The following is a 23,479-nucleotide window of genomic DNA, read 5'->3' as shown; positions in this document are numbered from 1 at the left end:
TATTTGTTTACATTGGGGAGAACTTTGACCCGTGACATAGCCGTCAGGTGGAACGGGACACCAATTGAAACATTCCAGCACATGGACAGTCCCCCTACCCTATGAATAGACCCGATCTGTCGGACATTTCACATTCCGCTTTCTGCCAGTGTAGGGAGAGGTCTGCTGTGCTTGTCAGGGAGAGTTTGCTAGACATATATATAGCGTTGTGAAGATCCACAAAAGTCCTTTCAAGGGCTGGTATTTTTTGGTATAGGTCTACTAGTATCTTTTGAGCTTAGGGGCAGGTATCCAGTGGAAGTCCTTTCCAGGGCTTGTATTTCGGTATAGGTCTAGTATCTTTTGAGCTTAGGGAGAGGTATCCTGTGGTTGCTTTAGGGGCAGTTAGAGATCGGCTGCAGTCACACAGAAATTGCTTTGTCAATGTCCACAAAAGTCATTTAAAATGCTCCAATGTCGTTTTAGGGTAATCCACAGTATAATATACTTTGTAGAAAGCATATTATAGTGGATTAGTACTATTATTGTGCACTGTGCAGCATTGTGACAGGTGTGGTGGTGAGACTGAGCGTTTCTGCAGCAACACTACACACAGTGACAAAAGCACTTATAATGTATTATAACTGGTGTGATAGACCAATTGCCCCCACCCCCCCCAATGCCACATATTGAATGCCTCACTGTAAACAGTGCTACACACAGTGACAACAGTTACTGGCCAATTATTTGTAGAACTGGTGTAATAAACCTGTAGCTCCCCCAATGCCACATATTGAAGTGGGGTGTTATTTAACAGTATAATTTTCTAATAGTGTATTTTAGTCCTGAAAAAAATCGGCCTCTTGCTGTGTAAACAGTGCTACACACAGTGACAACAGTTACTGGCCAATTATTTGTAGAACTGGTGTAATAAACCTGTGCCCCCCCCAATGCCACATATTGAAGTGGGGTGTTATCTAAGTAAACTTTTTCAGGGGTATTTGTGTCATGCAACAATATTGCCTAGTTTGCTGAGTGAAGTCTGGTACACACAGCGCCTAACTCACTGGCCAATTTTTTGAACTGGTGTGCTACACCAATGCTCCCCCCCAATGCCACATATTGAAGTGGGGTGTTATCTGAGTAAACCTTTTCAAGTGTATTTGTGTCAAGCAACAATATTGCCTAGTTTGCTCAGTGAAGTCTGGTACACACAGCGCCTAACTCACTGGCCAACTTTTTGAACTGGTGTGCTACACCAATGCTCCCCCCCCCCAATGCCACTCATTGAAGTGGGGTGTTCTCTGAGTAAGCTTTTTCAAGTGTATTTGTGTCATGCAACAATATTGCCTAGTTTGCTGAGTGAAGTCTGGTACACACAGCGCCTAACTCACTGGGCAATTTTTTGAACTGGTGTGCTACACCAATGCCCCCCCCCCAATGCCAAATATTAAAGTGGGGTGTTATCTTAATAACCTTTTTTTAAGTGTATTTGTGTTATGCAACAATATTGCCTAGTTTGCTGAGTGAAGTCTGGCACACACAGCGCCTAACTCACTGGCCAATTTTTTGAACTGGTGTGCTACACCAATGCTCCCCCCCAGTGCCACATATTGAAGTGGGGTGTTCTCTGAGTAAGCTTTTTCAAGTGTATTTGTGTCATGCAACAATATTGCCTAGTTTGCTGAGTGAAGTCTGGTACACACAGCGCCTAACTCACTGGCCAATTTTTTGAACTGGTGTGCTACACCAATGCTCCCCCCCCCAATGCCACATATTGAAGTGGGGTGTTATTTAACCACTTGCCGACCGCCGCACGACTATCTACTTCGGCGGTCAGCCCCTCACAGGCAAAGTGACATAGGCCTACGTCACTAGCTTGTGAGGGTCTAGAGAGCGAGCGCGCGCCGCCGGAGGCACGCTCCCGCGTGGTCACGGACCCCCCCGCGCGTGTGACCGGCAGACCCGATGTCCGCCGGTCACTCTGCGATCGGTGGGGGAGAGGAAGAAAGTCAGGCGGCTTGTGTAAACAAACTGCCTGTCATTCTCCCCTGTGTATGAAGGATGATCATACGGTTCTACTATGTAGAACCGTTGATCACTCTTCATACATCTGAAGCCACAGCCAATCACAGTAGAAAGCACGCCCCTAGGGACACACAAAACCCCTCCCTTTAAAAAAAAAAGTTAACCCCTTCACTGCCAGTGTATTTTTAAAGTAACAGTGCATATGTATAGCACTGATTACTGTAGAAATGTCACTGGTAACCCCAAAAGTGGCAAAAATGTCAGTCAAGGGTCCGATCCGTCCGCCGCAATGTCGCAGTACCGCAAAAAAAATCGCAGATCGCCGCCATTACGCGTTAAAAAAAAAAAAACAACAAAAATGACAAAAATCTTTCCCTTTGTTACTAAACGCGATAACTTTTGCGCAAACCAATCAAAATACACTTTTTGCAATTTTTTTTACCAAACATAGGTAGCATAAAACAAATTGGCCAAAAATGTTAAAAAATTTTGATTTTTACATTTTTTTGGGGGGGAATTTCATATAAAAAAATTTGAAAAATATTGCTATTTTTGCAAAATTTACGCTCTTTTTTTGTTTATAGCGCGTGATCAAAAAATCGCACAGGTGATCAAATACCACCAAAAGAAAGCTCTGTTTGTGGGAAAAAAAGGACGCCAAATTTGTTTAGATACAGCGTTGCACGACCGCGCAATTGTCCGTTAAAGTCACGCAGTGCCGAATCGCAAAATACCCCCTGGTCAGGAAGGGGGTAAAATCTTCCGGGGCTTAAGTGGTTAACAGTATAAATTTCTACGAGTGTATTTTAGTCCTGCAAAAATTTGGCCTCTCGCTGTGTAAACAGTGCTACACACAGTGACAACAGTTACTGGCCAATTATTTGTAGAACTGGCGGACTGATGGACCGGCAGATAGGGAGGAGAGGCAGGCAGAACTTGCATTGCACAAGAGGTACAAAGCAGACTGCAAATGTATCAAGAGCGAGCCACCAACCATGTACAGTCACATCTGGTGCTCCCAGGATGCCGACACATGGCTCCGCAGTGTGGGCTTTTATTAATGTGTCCGTTGCTGACACCAGTGTTGCCATCTGCAGCCTTTGCAGTCAACGCATAAGTCGCGGTAAGCCCAACACTCACCTAGGGACAACCACCTTAAGCAGGCACCTGAAAATCCCTTCACCAAGCCCAGTGGGAGCAAAACTGTCAGAACCCACAAAGCCACACTCCATGCTCTCACCGTCCAGCCTCTTTTCCTTCTCCTCCCCCTTCTCCTGTCTCCTCACAGTTGTCCAACATTCCACCTTCCATAATGCCGTTGTAACATTTTTCTGGAAAAAGGCAGACTTCTGTGGCTCAAATGTTGGAGCGTAACAAAAGGTGTCCGTTCAACCCATGTGAGCTCATGTTTGCGGCCTAAACAGCCCGCCACCAACTTAATTTATTCATAAACAGCATTGAGGACGGGATCAGTAGTTCAATATCAGTTTTTGCAGATGACACAAAATTAGGCAGGGCAATAACAGCACAGCATGAAGCAGATATCCTACAGAATGACCTGGACAAAATAACGGAGTGGGCAAAGACATGGCAAATGAGGTTTAACGTGGAGAAATGTAAGGTTTTACACTTGGGGACTAGAAACATAAAAGCACAATACACGTTAGGAGGGGAACCCTTGGGAGAATCAAAAATGGAGAAGGATCTGGGAGTCTTGGTTCATGATAGACTAGGCAACAGCATGCAATGTCAAGCGGCAGCTGCCAAGGCTAGCAGAATATTAGCATGCATAAAGAAAGGGATGTATTCCAGAGATAAGACTATAATCCTTCCACTTTATAAAACTCTGGTCCGACCTCATCTGGAGTATTCGGTCCAGTTCTGGTCACCAGTCCTCAGAAGGGATGTGTTGGAGCTGGAGAGAGTCCAGAGAAGGGCAACTAAACTAATTAGGGGATTGGAGGACCTTGATTATGAGGAGCGTCTGCAATCGCTTAATTTATTCTCCCTGGAGAAGAGACGCCTGAGGGGGGACATGATAGCAATTTTTAAATATCTAAATGGGGATCTAGGCTTAGAAAAAAAGCTGTTCAGTCGAAGGGATTGCATGAGAACTCGGGGGCATACAATGCGATTAGAGGAGAAGCGTTTTAACCTCAGGCAACGTGGGGGGTTCTTTACTGTTAGGGCTACAAGATTGTGGAATTCTCTACCACATGGCTAGTAACATTCAGGGGTATGCAAGATGATTACAGCCACACACATCTACACAGGTTGAACTGGATGGACTTTTGTCTTTATTCAACCTCACCAACTATGTAACTATGTAACTATGTAACTTGTGTATACTGTGAACGCCTACTGTACCTCTAGCCATACTACGTTCTTTGCTGTCAGTTCAACCCATGTGAGCTCATGTTTGCGGCCTAAACAGCCCGCCACCAACTTGTGTATACAGTGAACGCCTACTGTACCTCTAGCAATCATATACTACGTTCTTTGCTGTCAGTTCAAACCATGTGAGCTAATTTTTGGAGCCTATCTGAGTATACTTTTACAAGTGTATTTGTGTCCTGCAACAATATTGCCTCTTTTGCTGAGTGAAGTCTGATACACACAGTGTCAAACTCACTGGCCAATTTTTTGAACAACTGGTGTGATAAACCAGTGGCCCCCCAATACCACATATTGAAGTGGGGTGTTATCGGACTATACTTTCATAAGTGTATTTGTGTCCTGCAACAATATTGCCTCTTTTGCTGAGTGAAGTCTGATACACACAGTGTCAAACTCACTGGCCAATTTTTTGAACAACTGGTGTGATAGACTAGTGGCCCCCCAATAGCACATATTGAAGCGGGGTGTTATTTAACAGTATACTTTTCTAAGATTGTATTTTAGTCCTGCAAAAATGTGGCCTCTTTTGCTGTGTTAACTGTGCTACACACATTGACAACAGATACTGGCCAATGATTTGTAGAACTGGTGTGATAAACCTGTGGCCCCCCAATACCACAGATTGAAGCGGGTGTTATCACAGACACATGGTCTAGCAAACACAGGCAGGGAAGGTATATCACTTTTACTGCCCACTGGGTGAACCTTCTGACAGCCGTTAAGCATGCAACCCGTGGCACCCGTGTAGATTTAGTTGTACCGCCACGGATTGCAAGCAGGCCTGCCTCTTCTTCTCCTCCTCCTCCATCCTCCATCCTCCCTCTCCTCCTCGGCTGACTCCTCCTCTTCCGCTGCTACCGTCTCTTCTCCTGCGCCGCCCAAGATCCCCAGAACCTATTCCACATGCCAGGTGAGACGTTGCCATGCTGTGCTGTGTCTGTTGTGCCTGGAAGCCAAGAGCCACACTGGTCCTGAACTCCTTTCAGCTTTGCGTTCACAGGCAGATCAGTGGCTGACACAGCTGAATTTGTCAGTTGGTAAAGTGGCGTGCGACAACGGTGCCAATCTGCTGAGCGCGCTGAAACAGGGCAAAATAACACACGTGCCATGCACGGCACACACCCTGAACTTGGTGGTGCAGCGATTCGTTGCCAAATTCCCTGGGGTCCAGGACATCTTGCGGCAGGCCAGGAAAATCTCGGGCCATTTCCGAAGATCTTACACAGCCATGGCTCGCCTTGCTGACATTCAGCGGCGACACAACCTGCCCCTCAATTTGTGACTGCCCGACGCGATGGAACTCAACGTTGCATATGCTCGATAGGCTGCTCCAGCAGAATTGTGCAGTTAATTACTACCTTTTCGAACTCGGCGGCAGGACAGGTTCTGGGGAGCTTGGGTTTTTTTCACCTCGCCAGTGGCTGCTCATGCGGGACGCATGCAGACTTCTGCGGCCATTCGATGAGATCACCAAACTGGTGAGTCACGGCCAGGGTGCCATAAGTGACATCATACCTTAAGGCTTCTTTCTGGAGCGTGCATTGCATCGTGTCTTTGATCAAGCCATCGAGGAGCAGGAAGATCGGGAAGTCGCAATGTTGAATGAATTCCCAGGGGGTGCTACTCCATCTGAGACAAATCAACAGCAGGAGTCTGAAGAGGAGTCAGAGGAGGAGGATGGTGCTAGGGGGTGAGGAGGAGCAAGAAGAGCATGCTTTAAACCTTTCTGGGATCCCTGGTGTTATCCGTGGATGGGGGGATGAGAACGAGGACAACATTATCCTGGATGATGAGCTGGAAGCAGGCCACTATACCGCTTCCAGTTTAGTGGGAATGGGGGCCTACATGCTGCAGTGTTTTAAGGGGGACCCCCGTATAAAACGCATAAAGGCCAAGGACCATGTACTGGGTGGCAACGTACTTAGACCCCCGGTACAAACATAAAATGGTGGAAATGTTACCACAATCACAGAGGGCGGTCAGAATGCAGCATTTCCAGGCCTTGCTGCGGGAAATGCTGCATTCTGCTTTTACGTGCGCTGGCAGAGGAATTTCCAGTCACAGAGAGACAGTTGCGGGTAGCAATCCAACAGCACCTGCAAGAAGAGGGCGGTTGGAAAATGTCTTGGTCACTGCAGATATGAGATCCTTCTTTCAGCCGAACCATTGACAGCTGTACTCCCGATCCAGCATGAGGGAACGCCTAGACCGACAGGTGTCCAACTACATCGGGTTAACAGCCGATGTGGACGCTCTGAGGAGTGATGAACCCCTGGACTACTGGGTGGGCAGGCTTGACCTCTGGCCAGAGCTTGCACAATTTGCAATGGAAATTTTGGCTTGCCCCCATCCAGTGTCCTGTCCGAAAGGATGTTCAGCGCAGCAGGATCGTGACCGATAAGCGCACTCGCCTAGCTCATGACAGTGTAGACTACCTTACATTTATAAACATGAATGAGGCATGGATCTCTGAGGAATTCAACACATGTGAAACCAGGTTTCATTGAAAATTCCTCCACCCACAACAATTCCTGGTCCTTGGCTTCACTACATACAGCGGCATAAAAGGCATTTCATGTCCATTGAAAGGCAAATTTTTGGGGCCTTTCAGGGCCGACAATTATTTTTTCTGTGAATGCCTAATGTACCTACAGCCACCAAATACTAAGTTCTTTGCTGTCAGTTCAAACCATGTGAGCTAATTTTTGGAGCCTATACAGGCCGACACTTACGGTTCTGTGTACTGCAAACGCCTACCGTACCTCTAGCCATCAAAAACTATGTTTTTTGCTGTCAGTTCAAACCATGTGAGCTTATTTTTGGAGCCTATACAGGTCGACACTTACTTCTGTATACTGTGTAAATACCTAATGTACCTTCAGCCACAGAATACTACGTACTTAGCTGTCAGGTAAACCCATGTGGGCTAATGTTTGGGGCCTGGAATGGGCGACACTTACTTCTGTATCCTGCGAATGCCTAATGTACCTTCAGCCACAGAATACTACATTCTTAGCTGTCAGGTAAACGCATGTGGGTTAATTTTTGGGGCCTGGAATGGCCGACACTTACTTCTTTATCCTGTGAATGCCTAATTTTTCAGACTGGAAATGAAAAACAATGGGTCTGTAAAGGTTCCGCCAAATTGTGGAATGGATGCGGACCCATTTTACAGATGTGTGAATGGACCCTATATGTATTACACAATGTATTTACCGGCTGCTGTCAGTTCTGGCTGATTTATGAAAAAAAATATTTTTTTTTTGCTGTAAAAAAAAAATAAAAAGATTTAGGGCAACTTTTCAATTGCAATACTTCTGTTATGACATTGTCCATGTGCTGGGATTATTTGTGCACAGCTAGTACATTTTTTGTGGCTGCAAATATGACCTAAAGGTTGTTAAAGTTCGCCTCCCATTAACGTCAATGGGGCCCGCCGCAAACTCGCGGTTCGCAGACTCTTGAGAAAATTTGCGGCTGGTGTTCGCGAACCGCCCCGGCCGATGTTCGTCCAACACTAGCTGGCGTGCACCCAGTTGTCGCGTCCCTCAAGCTTTAAGAAAGTCAGCCTTGTCAGTTGAACGTGGAATGGCCCGGTGTATCTCGGTTCTAGTCCCATCCTTTGATGTTTCCGCACAACGACTCAGGCACCTGGGTAAAAAGAATGTACACCGGTTATCATGTCAGGGTTCGGAAGAGACTCCCGAACCCTATGATGGATCTTTTGGAGCTCCCTTTGCAAGGACTGTACATACCACATCAGCTGAGAATGTAAAGATGACAGCTGCTGAGGAAAGTAAAATCCAGTCTTTGGTTGGCTCTCAAACAAAACCTTGTAGGGTGGTAACCCAAGGGGCTGTCTAGGGGCATTCCTGATGGAGTAGAGAGCTATGGGGAGACATTCAGGCCATGGTTTTCCAATATCAGCCATAATTTTTGAGATTCTGTTCTTAATGATCCCATTTAGCCGTTCAACCTTACCGCTACTTTGGAGATAAGGGGTATGTAATCCCTGACTGATGTGAAGAGCCTTCCATACCTCTGCAGAGGTCTGACCGGTGAAGTGGGAGCCGTGATCCGACTCAGTCGTTTCAGGTAGAACCCAGCAACTTACCATCTGGGGTGAAATACGTGGAACCATCGACAAAAAGGTTCTTAGTGTGTGGGATGGGAGTCTCCTTCGCTGGACTGACAGCCGCTGATTCCCATTCGATCAAAGAAAGCAGTAATGTTGCTCCTCAATGTGTTGTCCCACTAGGTTGGAAAATTGATTGGAGGTCCAGAGATTAGTATTGTTAGTTTGAAAGTCATGAAAATTGTCATTTTTCACACCATTATCTCTGCCACCCCCCCCCCCCCCCTCGCCTCAATAACAGGAAGAAGAGATGCTGGTTTCAAGATGGTGCATCGTCTTAGTGTCAGGTTAGTAGGTGTTAGGAGAGCCACTTCGTACTTAGTCACTCTTGCAGCAGAAAGGTGTTTGTGATTTTAATTCATAAAGGGGTCCCAGTTTGGATGATAGATTAGGGACTGGAATTATTGAAAAGTCAGAGAAGGGCTCACAATTGCTGAGGGTTCCGAGGTCTCTGGATGTCTTTCAAGGTTGTCTTTCAAGGTCTCTACTCTCTGGGTGCAATGTAACCTTCTCCTTGCATAACTGTAATGATCTTGTTTAGAGCCCTTAAATCATGTACCAATCGGTAAGTTGTTTCCTAGACTTTGGCTGTCTTTTTAGCCACTGGCAACATGTTTCAAAAACACTTATTTATTTAAGCAAAGATCCTTCTGAATGTTATGTTACTAAAAAACAAAAACTGGACTGAATGCTGCTTTCACACTTCTACTTTTTTCTTCTACTTTAATCAGGAAAAGCAAGGAGCATACAGTCTGTTTAATTAATTAAATATGTTGCCAATTTGACCTGATAATAAAAATACAAAAAAAAACCATAAGAGAAACCCCAAACATTGCTCAAACCACACTCACAATTTTGGCAAATAGGTTCCCTTTTTCGTTTACACCTATGGTTGGGTTTGCTAGCAATCCCCCTCCCTTGACGTTAGTATGTCAATGGCAACTCTAACTAAAAACAAAAATAGTTTCAGTTGCTAGTTTAGGCTTTACCCAGCAATGCTCTTTCAAGTGGGCTAACACTATACACACTACAAAAAGAATTTGGAATTTATTTTCTCTATCGTCCATTGACAGACGCAGCCTGATCTTCATCAGCTGAATGGGTTATGCTGCCCCCTGCAGGAGTAGTCTAGGCAGTACAAAAATGTAACATGTACGCAGGCATACCCCCCCACACTTAGCTCAGCAACCAGTTTGTTTCTGCCTAGAGAAGGAATAGGACCTAGGTTTCCTGCTGGGACTCCAGTCTCAGTTTTTTCATTCTTTTCAGAATATTTTTATTTTATTTCTCTTTACTCACTTGCTAGCTAGTGTCAGGGGATTTCTCCTGGTGATCTACAAGCAATGCCGGCTGGGGCTTCGCACTGGATAATAAAGATCCTTATGGTCCCCTGAGCCTGGCCTACGAGCGTGAGCAGGTTATAGTCTTGCACTAGGCCCTGCCATGACGGTGCTCCTTCCCGGATGGGGACAAGCCTGCGAGTGGATGCCTTGCCGGGACATGACGACCTGGAACTCCCTAAGTCGCAGCGTACCCCTCAGCTGGCAGCACCCCAACTTCCAGTGGGAGGAGATCTGCCCAGAGCGGAGCCCACCCGGTCCATAGTATGGTGAGTAAATGTGACTCCTCTTGCCCCTGGTGGCCTTGGGGGGATGTGGGCCCTCTCCTGGGGATAATGGGACCTGTAGATAGCAACAAGAAAGGAGAAACACTTGTTGATGTTAACACAATGTTAATGATAACTTGCACTTTTAAAGGTGTCATACTGAGCCCATGTAATTGCCCCAGTGTATCAGATCTTCTATAGCCGTAACCTTGTGAGCAGACATCCGGGCTCCAGCGGGAATGATATTTCAGGCGGTGGATGCGCAGTCCTTCCAGAAAGATGTAACGATGCAATGTGCATCTACGGGTGGCTGGTGAAGACAGTGGCGGCGCAGGTGATAACGTCAGTCACCCGCGCTTAAGGATCAGACTCAGACGGACAGCTCGACCAGTGGGTGTGCAAACTGTCTTCTTCAGCTGCAGTGCGGGAATGCTCTTTGGTGAAGACCTGATGATTTCAGTGCGGGAAACTTTAAAATTGGCTGATGAGCCCATGCCGGCAGGGACGCGGGTGGCTTATGGCTCCTGCAAGACTCAAAAATCTGGCAAGGTTTTCCCTTGTCCTGACACCTTTCATGATATTGTGAATGAGCAATGGCAGTGCGGTAAGCACGTGTTAGTGGTGCCAAAACGCTTTAAACGCCGGTATCCTTTTGCTGATACGGTTTCCAACCTTTGGACGGTGCCACCTAAAGGGGATCACCCTGTTTTCAGATTGAATAAATCTACTATTGTGTCTGTGGAAGATTCCCCAGTTTTTACGGATCCGGTGGACAGGTGGGTTGAATCCCTTTCCCGGCCTCCTACACCTGTTGGTGGGTTCCATTTTGAAACAGGTTTTTGTGTCTATTTTGGTTTCACAGATGTTTACGGAATGGATTAGGGCCCTGAAGGGGTCTTTGGACCCTCAAATAGTTCCTCCGGAACAGCTGGAACTTTTGGACCAGGTGGCCCAGGCCCTGGTGTTCCTGTGTGATGCATCCCTGGATGCGGCTCCCCTGGTGGCCAGAGTTTCGGCTATAGGGATTGCCTTACAACACATGGTTTGGCTGAAGTGCTGGTCGGCTGACCAAGCTTCCAAGAAAGCCCTAACGTATCTCCCTTTTCTGGGAGAACGTTTGTTTGGTGACTCTTTGGATGAGCTGATCAAATGTCTGATGGGCAGGAAGAGTACTCTTCTTTCTCAATCCTCCAAAGGTAAAACACCCTATATTAAGTGGGGTCGTTCCTTTACTGCTCACAGACGTTTTTTTTGCGCCTCCGAGGCGCAAGAAAAGGGTAAGCCGTTCAGAGCTTCTGGAGGGGCTAGAAAGCATTGGAGCAAGCCCAAAGTCAGTCAATCTGGTGCTGAAGACAAGTCCTCTTCAGCATGAAGGGGCGCCCTCACCTGTCTCTGGGGTGGGGGGACGTCTGCTCTTCTTTCGGGACCCCTGGGATTCCTTCATTCAGGACAATTGGGTTCGCGAGCTGGTTTGTTCCAGGTACAAGATAGAGTTTTGGTCCTGGCCGGGTTTTTTTCAGTCAAATCTTCACCTGTCTCCAGAGTGTTTGAAGGATCTTTAGGCAGATGTGCAGGATCTCCTGGCTCAAGGGGTGATTGTGCCAGTTCCGGCGCAGGAACGCTCTCAGGGTTTCTATTCAAACCTGTTCACGGTACCCAGAAAGGAGGGCAAGGAATGTCCCATCCTGGATCTCAAGGCTCTGAACTGCTTTGTGCAGATGCAGAAGTTTCGAATGGAGTCCATTCGATCAATGGTGACATCCTTGAGCCAAGGGGATTTTATGGCCTCCATAAATATCAAGGATGCGTATCTCCACATCCCTATCTTCGAGGGACATCAGCTATTCCTGCGCTTTGTGTGGCAGAGGAGCATTATCAATTTGTGGCGTTACCTTTTGGTCTCGCCTCCGCTCCCAAAGTCTTTACCAAGGTCCTGGCCCCTGTGCTGGACTTGTTACGTCAGCGAGGTATCTTGATTGTGGGATATCTGGACGATCTCCTGTTGTGAGCAGTCTCTTATTCGGATCTGTTGGGCAACATCTCCATTACGGTTCAGACCCTTCAGGACTTCGGATGGACGGTCAATTTCCAGAAATCTGCCCTGACGCTATCCGTATGGGTCACTTATCTGGGGCTGACTCTCGACTCTGCTCTGGCAAGGGTCTTTCTTCCCTTAGACCAGCTTCAGTAACTGCAAAGGGCGATCAGGTTGCTGATGGAAACCAATCAGACTTCTTTGCGGACTTGCATGAGGGCTCTGGGCCTGACGGTGTCGACCTTCGAAGCAGTCCCGTTTGCTCAGTTTCACTCGAGACCTTTGCAGAAGGAGATTCTGGAAAAGTGGAACAGGGATCCTCCGTAATTAGACCAGAAGATTCGTTTGAGCCATCTCACAAAGTCGGCTCTTTCCTGGTGGATCCAATCACCTGTTCTGTGCCAGGGCAAGTCTTTCCCGCCGTTGTTCTGGACGGTGGTGACCACAGACGCCAGCCTGTTGGGCTGGGGTGGAGTGCTAGGGAAACTTTGTGCTCAGGGGACCTAGGCAGCAGAGGAGTCTTCCTTGCCAATCAATATTCTGGAGCTAAGAGCAATCAAGCTATGCCTGCTCCATTGGATGAGTCGACTTTATGGCTCTCCGGTTTGGATACAGTCAGACAATGCCACGGCTGTGGCTTACATCAATCATCAAGGGGGCACCAAGAGGGCCCTGGCAGCCAAGGAGGTGGCCGAGATTCTTCTTTGGAGAAGAAGACAATGTTCCAGCTCTTTCTGCAGTCCACATTCTGGGTGTGGAGAATTGGCAAGCAGGCTATTTGAGTCGTCAGGTGTTGGATTAAGGGGAATGTTCCCTTCATCCGGAAGTGATTCACCTCCTGTGTGCCCGATGGGGGACTACGGAGGTGGTTCTGGTTGCATCCCGTCTCAACAGGTAAGTTCAGTGGTTTGTGGCCAGGTCTCGGGATCCTCTGAATGATGCCACAGACGCTCTAGTGGGTCCTTGGAGCAGATATAGCCTGGTTTATGCCTTCCCTCCACTCATACTCCTGCGTAGGTTTCTTTGCCGGGTGGTGGTGGAAGGCGTTCCGGCCATTCTGGTTGGTAGGCAGAACTGGTACAACTGGTCGCAAATCTTCCATGGCGACTTCCTCTACGGAAAGATCTGCTGTCTCAAGGACCGATCTTCCATCCTGCTTTACGATCGCTGGCTTTAATGGCCTGGCTGGTTTAAGCAAGGTGTTGAGGGATAGAGGTCTTTCCGACTCTGTGATTCCTACCCTTTTGAAGGCCAGGAAATAGACATCTAGAAAGATCTATCATTGTTATTGGAAATCGTACATTTCATGGTGTGAATCGCTGCAGCTGCACCCTCACTTGTTTTCTATAGCTAGGGTTTGTGGGTTTGTTAGGTTTCTCAATGCTTTTAGATACACACGTTTGCCAACATCCCTTCAAGTTATATGTGGGGAGTTTCTGGTGCCTCAAACCAAGAGTGGGTGGGACTTTTTAGGCAAAGATTTAAGATAGATTGTATATAAATAAAACAAATTTATTCGTATAATTTGTTAAAACAATACACATATGTGTGTAGGGCTATAGGCCCTGTGGTGTGGAGAGGTGATAAAGTATAGAATTTTCAGTGAAAAGTAGTGACTTTGGTGAATTTATGAATGTTTTTCTCTGTTCTCTGGACTTGGTTTCAAGTTTCTGGGACAGAGAGAACACCCGCAATATCCTACGTGTTTCGGCTTTGCAGCCTTTTTCAAGGATATCACTGTATCTGTAGTTGTGACAGAAAAATATATGATATTTTAGTACACCTACACGTCCAAGGGAAAGTTTTTTCCATTTGGGGTGGTGTTTACATTTGACTTACATTTTTTCTAAGTTGCCTTTCCAAGCATGGAGACCTTTTCCTCCTGTCCTATTTTCTGCAATAGGAACTGGGGTCGCTGTTTCTATGATTGATGTGTATATAAGAGGGTTAGCAGGTGTAATTTGTGGAGAAACATCATGTTTATTTAACCACTTCAATACACGGCACTTTCACCCCCTTCCTGCCCAGGCCAATTTTCAGCTTTGAGCGCTGTTGCACGGTCATGCAACACTGTACCTAAACCAAATTTATGTCATTTTCCCCCCACAAATAGAGCTTTCTTTTGGTGGTATTTGATCACCGCAAGGTTTTTTATTTTTTGCTAAACAAATAATAAAAAGACCGAAAAGTTTGAAAAAAAAAAAGTTTTTTTGTTATACAATTTTGTAAATAAATACGTTTTTTCCTGCACTGATGAGGCTGCACTGACAGGCACTGATGAGGAGGCACTGATGGGGTGGCACTGATGGGTGGCACTGATAGGCGGCACTGATAGGTGGCACTGATAGGCACTGATATGTGGCACTGATAGGTAGCACTAATATGCAACATTGGTGGGCACTGGTAGGCGGCACTGCTGGGCACTGATAGGTGGCACTGATGGGCATTGATAGGTGGCACTGATGGGCACTAATGGGCACTGATAGGCGGCACTGATCGGCACTGATGGGCAGCACTTATGGGCACTAATGGGCACTGATAGGCGGCACTGGTGGGCAATAATGGGCACTGGTGGGTGGCACTGATAGATGGCAATGATGGGCACCACTGATGGGGAGGGCACTGGTGGGCATCACTGATGGGGAGGGCAATGGGGGGCTCCCTGAGCCCTGATTGCCATCCCTGGTGGCCATAGTGGGCATCCCTGGGGTCATACGTGGGCATCCCTGGTGGTTCTAGTGGCACCCCCCGAGGGTCTGCACTGGTAATCAATGATCTGATTACCAGTGCCGACCCCCCCCCCCTGTCAGAGGAGCCGCCGATCGGCACTCCTTTACTCGTGCCTGTCAGGCACATACTGAGGAAAGCCGATCAACGGCTCTTCCTGTTTACAATGTGACCAGCCGTGTTTGGACACGGCTGGTCACATGGTAAAGAGCCTACGTCAGTAGGCTCTTTACCGAGATCAGAGATGCAGGGAGTCAGTGTGACACCTCGCATCGCCGATCAATATCTACCCTAGATGTTACCTCATTTTATTATTATTTTTATAAATTGATTTAATACTTCTTATATATACTCTGTATGTTTAACAAGCCTTTCCAAAATGCAAGGAAATATCCTTCCTCAAGCTCTGTCCCGTTTTTTCTGCACCCGGCACAAAAAGCCCCAGTTTTCCAGACACTGGGGCATACTGGAGCAAAAAGGAGGATAACTCACATCTGCTATCCCCCCTATGGGCGCCTAGATGCATCCCGCTCCGGAAAAAAAAAAACGTGTCGGCGGCGCTTTTATACATATAATACGGCCGGGTCTCTGCCTAGATGTGCACGCAGCACTGCCCGCGCATGCGCAGTAGGATAAGAGACACGTCAACGGCCAGAACATCACATGTCCCGATACGCAGTACTGCGCATGCGCGGACTGTATAAAACACCGGGGAACTGAGCAGCATGTCAATCTCCTCCAGGACGAGACAGACAGACCTGCGGAGCGCTGCTTGGGACCCAAAGCTGCCTACAAAATGTAAGTTGTTTTCCCCTGAAACTTCACAAAGTAAAAGCACTTTGCAAAACATATTGTAAAAGGAACAGCCATTGCGGTTTCACAAATTTGGATACATCGATTTTTGTGTATACACATACTTTTTCTCTTCTATACCAGCACACACCAACCGGATCAAAATACCCTTGATTCTTGGAAAACTTGCAGAAACACTTCGACTTGCGGCTTAAAGCCAGTGAGTAAAATATTTAATTTAAATAAACATGATGTTTCTCCACAAATTATACCTGGTAACCCTCTTTTTTACACATCAATCATAGAAACAGCGACCCCAGTTCCTGTTGAAGAAAATAGGATAGGAGGAAAAGGTCTCCATGCTTGGAAAGGCAACTTAGAAAAAATGTAAGTCAAATGTAAACACCACCCCAAATGGAAAAAAACTTTCCCTTGGACGTGTAGGTGTACTAAAATATAATATATTTTTCTGTCACATCTACAGATACGGTGATATCCTTGAAAAAGGCTGCAAAGCCGAAACGCGTAGGTTTTGCGGATGTTCTCTCTGTCCCAGAAACTTGAAACCAAGTCCAGAGAACAGAGAAAAACATTCATAAATTCACCAAAGTCACTACTTTTCACTGAAAATTCTATACTTTATCACCTCTCCACACCACAGGGCCTAAGGCCTACACACATATGTGTATTGTTTTAACAAATTGTATGAATAAATTTGTTTTATTTATATACAATCTATCTTAAATCTTTGCCTAAAAAGTCCCACCCACTCTTGGTTTGAGGCACCAGAAACTCCCCACCTATAGCTAAGGTTTTGGCCTTTTTACAAAAAGGGGTTGAGTAGCACTTGGCGTTGGGCACTATCAAGGGTCAGGTATCTGCCTTGGCCATTTACTTCCAACGTTCATTGGCTACCAATAGCTTGATTCGCACTTTTATTCAAGGGGTGTGTCATCTGGCTCCTCCGAGGAGATATCTGTTACCTCCATGGGACCTCAATCTGGTGTTTGTTCTTCAAAAAGCCTCCTTTTGAGAACATTATAGAGATTCCTCTGCTTTCCTTGTCACAGAAGGTTGCCTTATTTTTGCCTATTACTTCTGCTCGCAGAGTATCTGAGTTGGCGGTGCTGTCCTGACGTTTGCCTTATTTGGTGGTCCACAGGGATAAAGTGGTCCTCCGACCTAACCTGGCTTTTCCCCCTAAGGTGGTGTTGGATTTTCACCGTAATGAAGACATCGTGCTGTCTTCCTTATTTCCTAAGCCTAAGCATCCTAAGGAAATTGCCTTGCATTCCCTGGATGTGGACCGGGTGATAAGAGTTTATCTGACAGTTACTGAGTCCTTTAGAAAAACAGACTCTCTCTTTGTTCTTACGGAAGGCCCTTGCAAAGGTTTGGCTGCTTCTGCTGTAACAATATCAAGATGGATCAGGCAGACGTTTGTTCTGGCTTATTCCATCAAGGGTCAGGTTCCTCCTTTCCCTTTGAAGGCGCATTCTACTAGAGCGCTGAGTCCCTCTTGAGCTTTTTGCCATCAGGCCTTTGTTCTACAAGTTTGTAAAGCAGCGACTTGGTCGTCTGTGCATACTTTTATTAAATTCTACAAGGTAGATTTTTCGCCATTTTCAGATGCATCTTTTGGCTGCAAGGTTTTGCAGGCTGCTGTTTTATTAGGGAATGTTTTTTTTTTTCTCTTAGGGGTCTTTTACCTGGGTGAGCTCCGTGAATTTGCGCATGAAAAAAAAGGTATATGGAAGTCGCGCTGTGAATGAAATCGCTGTTCAAACCACACATGTGAGGTATCGCCGCGATTGCCAGAGCATGAGAAATAATTTAAAAAAAAGAGATACACTCTAACTCTAAAATGGTAAACTGTTAAAAATTTTTAAAAAGTTGCCTATGGAGATTTTTATTGATCGTAGTTTGTCGCCATTCCACGGGTGTGCGCAATTTTAAACCATAACATGTTCTATCTATTTACCTCGGCGTGACATCATCTTTCACAAAATATTAAAAAAATGGGCTAACTTTACTGTTTAGTTTTTTTTAAATGTAGTGAAATGTGATTTTTCGTAATTTTTCCAAAAAAATGGCGTTTTAAAGGCCACTACGCAATTACTGCGTGACAAAAAATATTGCAATGACTGCCATTTCATTCTCCGAGTGTTTGCTAAAAAATATATATATATATATAATGTTTGGGGGTTCTAAGTAGTTTTCTAGCAAAAAATACTGATTTTAACTTGTAAACAAAAAGTGTCAAAAATAGGCTCTGTCTTGAAGTGGTTAAACAGACAAACACGTACCACACATTCAACCCTATAAGGGTTATTATCAAAAGAGTGGTGCACCCCAGTGTGGTATCTTTGCGTAAATAAAGCCACCTCCATTTTTAGCCCTTTCAGTTGCTGCATAAAATGTTGCCTTTTTTTCTTTAGCTGACTGTTCATTGAGGGAGAGAGAGACAGTGTGAGCAGATGAATTAACAGTAGAATCAATGTTTGTGCTCTTAGATGAAGGAGCTGGAGTAAGAGGAGTAGCGATAGTGGAACTATCGATAATAGGAGATTCAGGAGAGACAGTGGTAGTTACAGTATTAGCTGATCCTTTTTGTCTCAGCAGAGTTAACCAAGAGAGAGCTTCCTCCGCTTCCCTTACCGGATTACCAAACTCGGCTATCCCCTCGGGCCAAGTATACATAATGCGGTTCTTCCGGATTGAAACCACCTTCTGTAAACCTTGCCAATTTACCATTGTAGACCTTTGAAGCTACAATTGTGCTATATCCAACATCTTTGTTGCCTGGAGCCTGGTTCGAAACTCGGTGAGAAGTTTCTCCCATCTCCTGGTATCGAAGGTACATTTTGCCACTCTTTAAGGGGTCTCATGGCCCGAGCCCCAAACTCAGACCTCATGTAATGCGAAGCTGTTTGGCAGGGTGGGAGGCCTCTTTTTCCCTCCCTAAAATAGACGGCCCATTGCCCATGGCGAATCGAATCAGCTTTTAATACTGTGGCGCTGCATCCAGGGGCACCCTTGCACCAACCTTTTAGGAGCAGTACCGCCTGGTGACTATTCTCACACTACCGGCTTGCTTCCGGAATCTGATTATTTTACATGGCCATGCACTGGTTGTAATGATATTCCGCACTGGACATGCGTGGAGCTGTGGTGAGGGGCCATGTTGTTCAGTCATTATAGGTCAACCATGACAGTCTTGCAGAACAGTTATACACACAGCAATATTATCTCCCTCCCCACCTCATGTAATTCATGGAATGCATAGGTTTTACACTTTAAAAGAGCCTTATCTCAACTTAAGCCTGTGCAGAGCGATAAACCGCTAAGGGGGTCGTATAAGGCAATTATGGAGCCTGCCAATTCAAAACTTAACAAATACACACAAGATTCATAAATGCAGACAGGAACATGACACATTAACAATAAGTATATATTTGGATAAGAAATGTCATACTGAACGAATTAAGACCATGCGTGACCACCCTATCACATATAGAATAGAAGGTAGCTGTTAGATATTCCCTGGGTGCCAAGTTTATCTGAGATATTCTGTGTTTGGTGTCCCTTGATGCAAAATTACACGCTGAATGATAAACTATCAGTTTAAAGAATGTAACCAATACATATTTCAAGATATGAATAGTGGTATAAAACTGTCCAAAGAGGAGGGTCCTGATTCGGTCATAACCCCCAGGACAGCCCATGGTCACTCCATATTTTTTTCTTTCAGACTATCTTTTAATAGGCTTTGTGAAGCCAAAAAGAAAGTAAATACAATTCTATAATCACTCAGTACAGTTTTCAAATTAACTATTTTTATAAAAAAAAAAAAAGGACAATACAAACAAACATTTTAAAACGTCTTGTGACAGATCCATGTGTTTACTTTAGTTTTATCAAGGTGGTACAGCTGTTTGCAGTGCACCCAGGCTCTGCACTACCTCACCACACTAAAATAGTATTTTCAAAATAATAAGAGCTTAAAAGAAGCTCAGTTTCAATCCTATGACTATTTACATAACAGCAAGAGATCTAGTAAGACCATTCTGTAGGAGGCATACCCATTTACAGGTAAGTGAATTGTGACAGGAAGTCAGGTAAATCTGTGGATGTTGTCACAGACAGGAGATACACTTCTGCTTGGGTTAGACAATTCACCAATTACTATAGGGTGTCGGCTGCAAAGGCAGCAGAAAGGCTTAAGGAAGTTGAAAGGCCTTCAGCTGTTCAGAATGAGGAAGTTAAGGCCTCTATAATTTGTCCAAAGGAAGTCTATTGATTGCTGCCTCCTGACGCTGTGTGAGCTGGGGAGAGGAGGACAGTCAGATGTGTGCCTCCCGACGCTGTGTGAGCATGGGAGAAGGAATTCCCCCTGAAGCTGTGTGAGCATGGGGAAGACCTCCTGGAGCGATGTGCGCTGAGGAGGGTAAAAAGTGTGAAGACTTCTCAAGGTGAGAAAATTAACTATTTCTCTGTGAAGAGTGTGAAGAGAAAAAACAATGAATGTTTTCTATGTGAAAGGAAAGTCCAATGAACATGTGCTGTGTGAAGAGAAAAGGGACATTCTCTATGTGAAGAGCAATCAATAGACTTCCTTTGGACAAATTATAGAGGCCTTAACTTCTTCATTCTGAACAGCTGAAGGCCTTTCAACTTCCTTAAGCCTTCCTGCTGCCTTTGCAGCCAACACCCTATAGTAATCGGTGAATTGTCTAACCCAAGTGTATCTCCTGTCTGTGACAACATCCACAGATTTACCTAACTTCCTGTCACAGAATGCAGAAGCATCACTCCATTTGCTGAGCAAAGCCATTTCCTGCAGCATGAATCTGCTCATTTACAAAGAAGAGCTTCACATATCTGCAGCCTCAACAGAAGAACAGCAGTATGAAAAACAAAAAAGTAAATGCAAGCGTACCCCAAGAATAACACCCTCTGAACAGCTGTTCACATTTTATCAGTGAGGCTGTCAAGATTAACCAAATTTATATAAAAAAAGTGAACACAGGTTTACATACTACACATTATTGATTCAGCGAAACTCCAAAAATCTTTATAAATACAGCCACTGGAAAGACGATCTTGAGTCAGGAAGGTATTTTACTCGTTTGAGGCATAGATGTCATAACGTCTTTGTAGGAGCTTCCTCTTGAGCAATCCCCATAACTTTGACTTCTGCCACTGCTATAATAATCCCGGGATCCACCACAATAGCCTCCACTTCTGTTATCAAACCGCCTGCTTACATATCCTCCACCACTCCACCACGGCCTCTATCTCCACGGAAGAACCCTCTTCCTCCTCCAGATGAGCCACCTCTGTAGCCTCCTCTCATGTCGCCAGAAGACTTTCCAGCCTGATCAACTCGAATCTCACGACCATCCACAGACCTCCCATTCATCCCCACCATGGCATCTATTGCATCTTCAGCATTTTCAAATGTAACAAAACCAAAGCCACGTGATCTCTTGGTCTCCCGATCTTTCACCACAGCCACTTCAGATATGTGTCCGTATTTACCGAATACACCTTCCAGACTCTGCTCATTGGTATCAAAGCTCAGACCGCCAACAAAAAGCTTTCCCTCATCAGACGACATGATGAGATCTTATCTACGTACGGAGTACAAGCCACACAGAAACCAGCAATGCACAGTCTGGTCGCTCCATTTTAATTGGTCAGGGGCATCTGTCAACACCCCTTTGATCCCAGAGAAAAAGGGAGACCCCTAACCAGTGATCAGTTCTCATGGTAACATAAAAGAAGGAACATCTATCAAGTTTGAGAACCGATCACACCTGGCCCATCGCTTGAACTCTGATAATACCCAGGACTTTGACTGCAAGTATTCTTCCTCCTCAATTCTACCTTATTTTTCTAATTGCTGAAATGTCTCTATTTCTTTGAAACACCTTTTTCTGTAAATATTTTATTTGCACCAACTTTAAACTTTTCATTATTAAAACCATATTTTGAAAACTGTAACCTTGCCTCTAAGCTCTTAATGGAAGCTCAAAAAGAACCTGTCTCTTGAAGAGTGATACTGTATAGAATAAATCCTATGAACATACCTGTCTGTGGTGACAGTGTGTGTTACATACAGACGATTATTCTAAAATCATAATTGGTATTTCTAAAATCACGAGCTTCCTCCCGCTCTGAACGGAGGTGGGGGCATTGAAAGGGTTAATTGCTTAATTAGCCCAGTGAAAATCGCTCTCGGCCTGCTGGTACCTAGATTGTGGTCCCACAAGCTGGAAAATCTTTGTGCAGGGTGCAGCTGAGAGTGGCATTGTTACGTAAGTGACAGCACAGTGTGAGATTGGCTGATCCTTTGTCACGAGTTAGTGAAAAGGGCAGGGATCTGATACCCGTGTCCGTCACACTGGTCAGCTAGAAACTACAAACTGGCAGTATGTTTACAGCTATACAGCACCTTAGTGACCACACTCCCCAACTCCGATTATCTTACACGGCCATACGTGGGTGGGTTTAGAATCTACTCCTTCATGTTGTATGCTAAAACAGACGTGTCTCAATCTCCCATTTCAATCGGTCTGGCCCAAAGCACACACGTTCATTTTAACCTACTCTGTGTTACCAAACAACCCCCGAGAGTACTATGAAATGATCCCGTATACAAACCCTTGTGACTTCTATCTATTACTAGATGGAACAACAACTATTGGGATGCCAGTTACCATCCACTCACCGAACGTACAATGTCTCTACCCAAAACCCAAATTCCAGCACAGAAAGTACTATCTCCACAAAATAGCCGCAAATCAGCACAAACTAAAATGATTCTACTTGAAAAACTGAATCCAGTGCATAAACAAATTAGTTACACTCAACACTGAATTCCACCTCCAAATACAAATGAATTATATAAAACAAAAAATCGAAAATGCTAAATGAAAACAAAATTAACTTCACCCGACCAACAAAAGTTAAACACAAAAACAGATAGGCTTCAGTAAACACTGAAATTCAATTCAAATGAATCCGTTCTACCGAAAACTGGATTTCCTGCCAAAAACTGCTGCAAACCAGTCATAATATTACTAAATACCGGATTGCCGTTAAAAGTGGAATAACTCTACCAAACTGAAATTCAATACAGAAAACCCGCAATAGTTGTACTAAAAGTTGCCTTTCATTACAAAAACACAGAAATAGTTATAATATAAATGTACTACAAAAACAAAATGGGGGCAGAACAAAAACAAAATGGTGGAACAGCCACATGGGTTTCAGTGAAAAAAACAAAATGGTGGCACTGAAAACCAGCAAAAACTGAAAATGATGGTCAGCTGGAATTGAAATTCAGTGTAGACAAGATATCTTCACTGAATACTGAACTTCAGTCTAAAAGCGGAATAACGCCACTTAGAACCGAAATTTAGCACAAAACCAGGACATCTGTACTAAAACTAAGTTTCAGTGCAAAAAAATCTAAACCGGATCAATTTTGCTACACAAACTGATTTTCAACCCAAAAACAGAACAATTTCCAGTCAGGGATGAAGCTCAGTCTAACAATAGAATAGTTCCACCCGGTATACTATTATACCACCAAAACCTACATGGACCAATATTCTTTTATTAGGAAACTTACATTGCTCCATGCAAAACTTAAAACACTGACAAAAATGTTTAACTTATACTGCAGCCCCGTACAAAAACCCTTTAGGCTATATTGACTGGGAACCTACAGAGGACAACAGTATAGATTTTTTCCCCCAATTAATATACCCAC

At 45.0% G+C, this 23,479-nt stretch overlaps 1 protein-coding gene and 1 pseudogene across 4 annotated transcripts in view; one reads left to right on the top strand and one right to left on the bottom strand.

Annotated features, from left to right (window-relative positions):
• The window catches only part of RECK (reversion inducing cysteine rich protein with kazal motifs), a gene marked incomplete at its 3' end in the record, with an annotated part of 1,214,950 nt that overhangs the window by 944,867 nt on the left and 246,604 nt on the right, over positions 1–23,479 (top strand). The gene's annotated exons all lie outside the window — the stretch shown is intronic.
• LOC309556200 (cold-inducible RNA-binding protein-like) lies at positions 20,622–21,385 on the bottom strand (annotated as a pseudogene). Its single transcript has one exon. The product of its transcript is annotated as a cold-inducible RNA-binding protein-like (transcript).

This window comes from Pelophylax lessonae (genome assembly GCF_965119305.1).
Source record: "Pelophylax lessonae genome assembly, chromosome: 5".
Classification (NCBI taxonomy): domain Eukaryota; kingdom Metazoa; phylum Chordata; class Amphibia; order Anura; family Ranidae; genus Pelophylax; species Pelophylax lessonae.
This window is presented reverse-complemented; position numbering and strand designations above follow the sequence as displayed.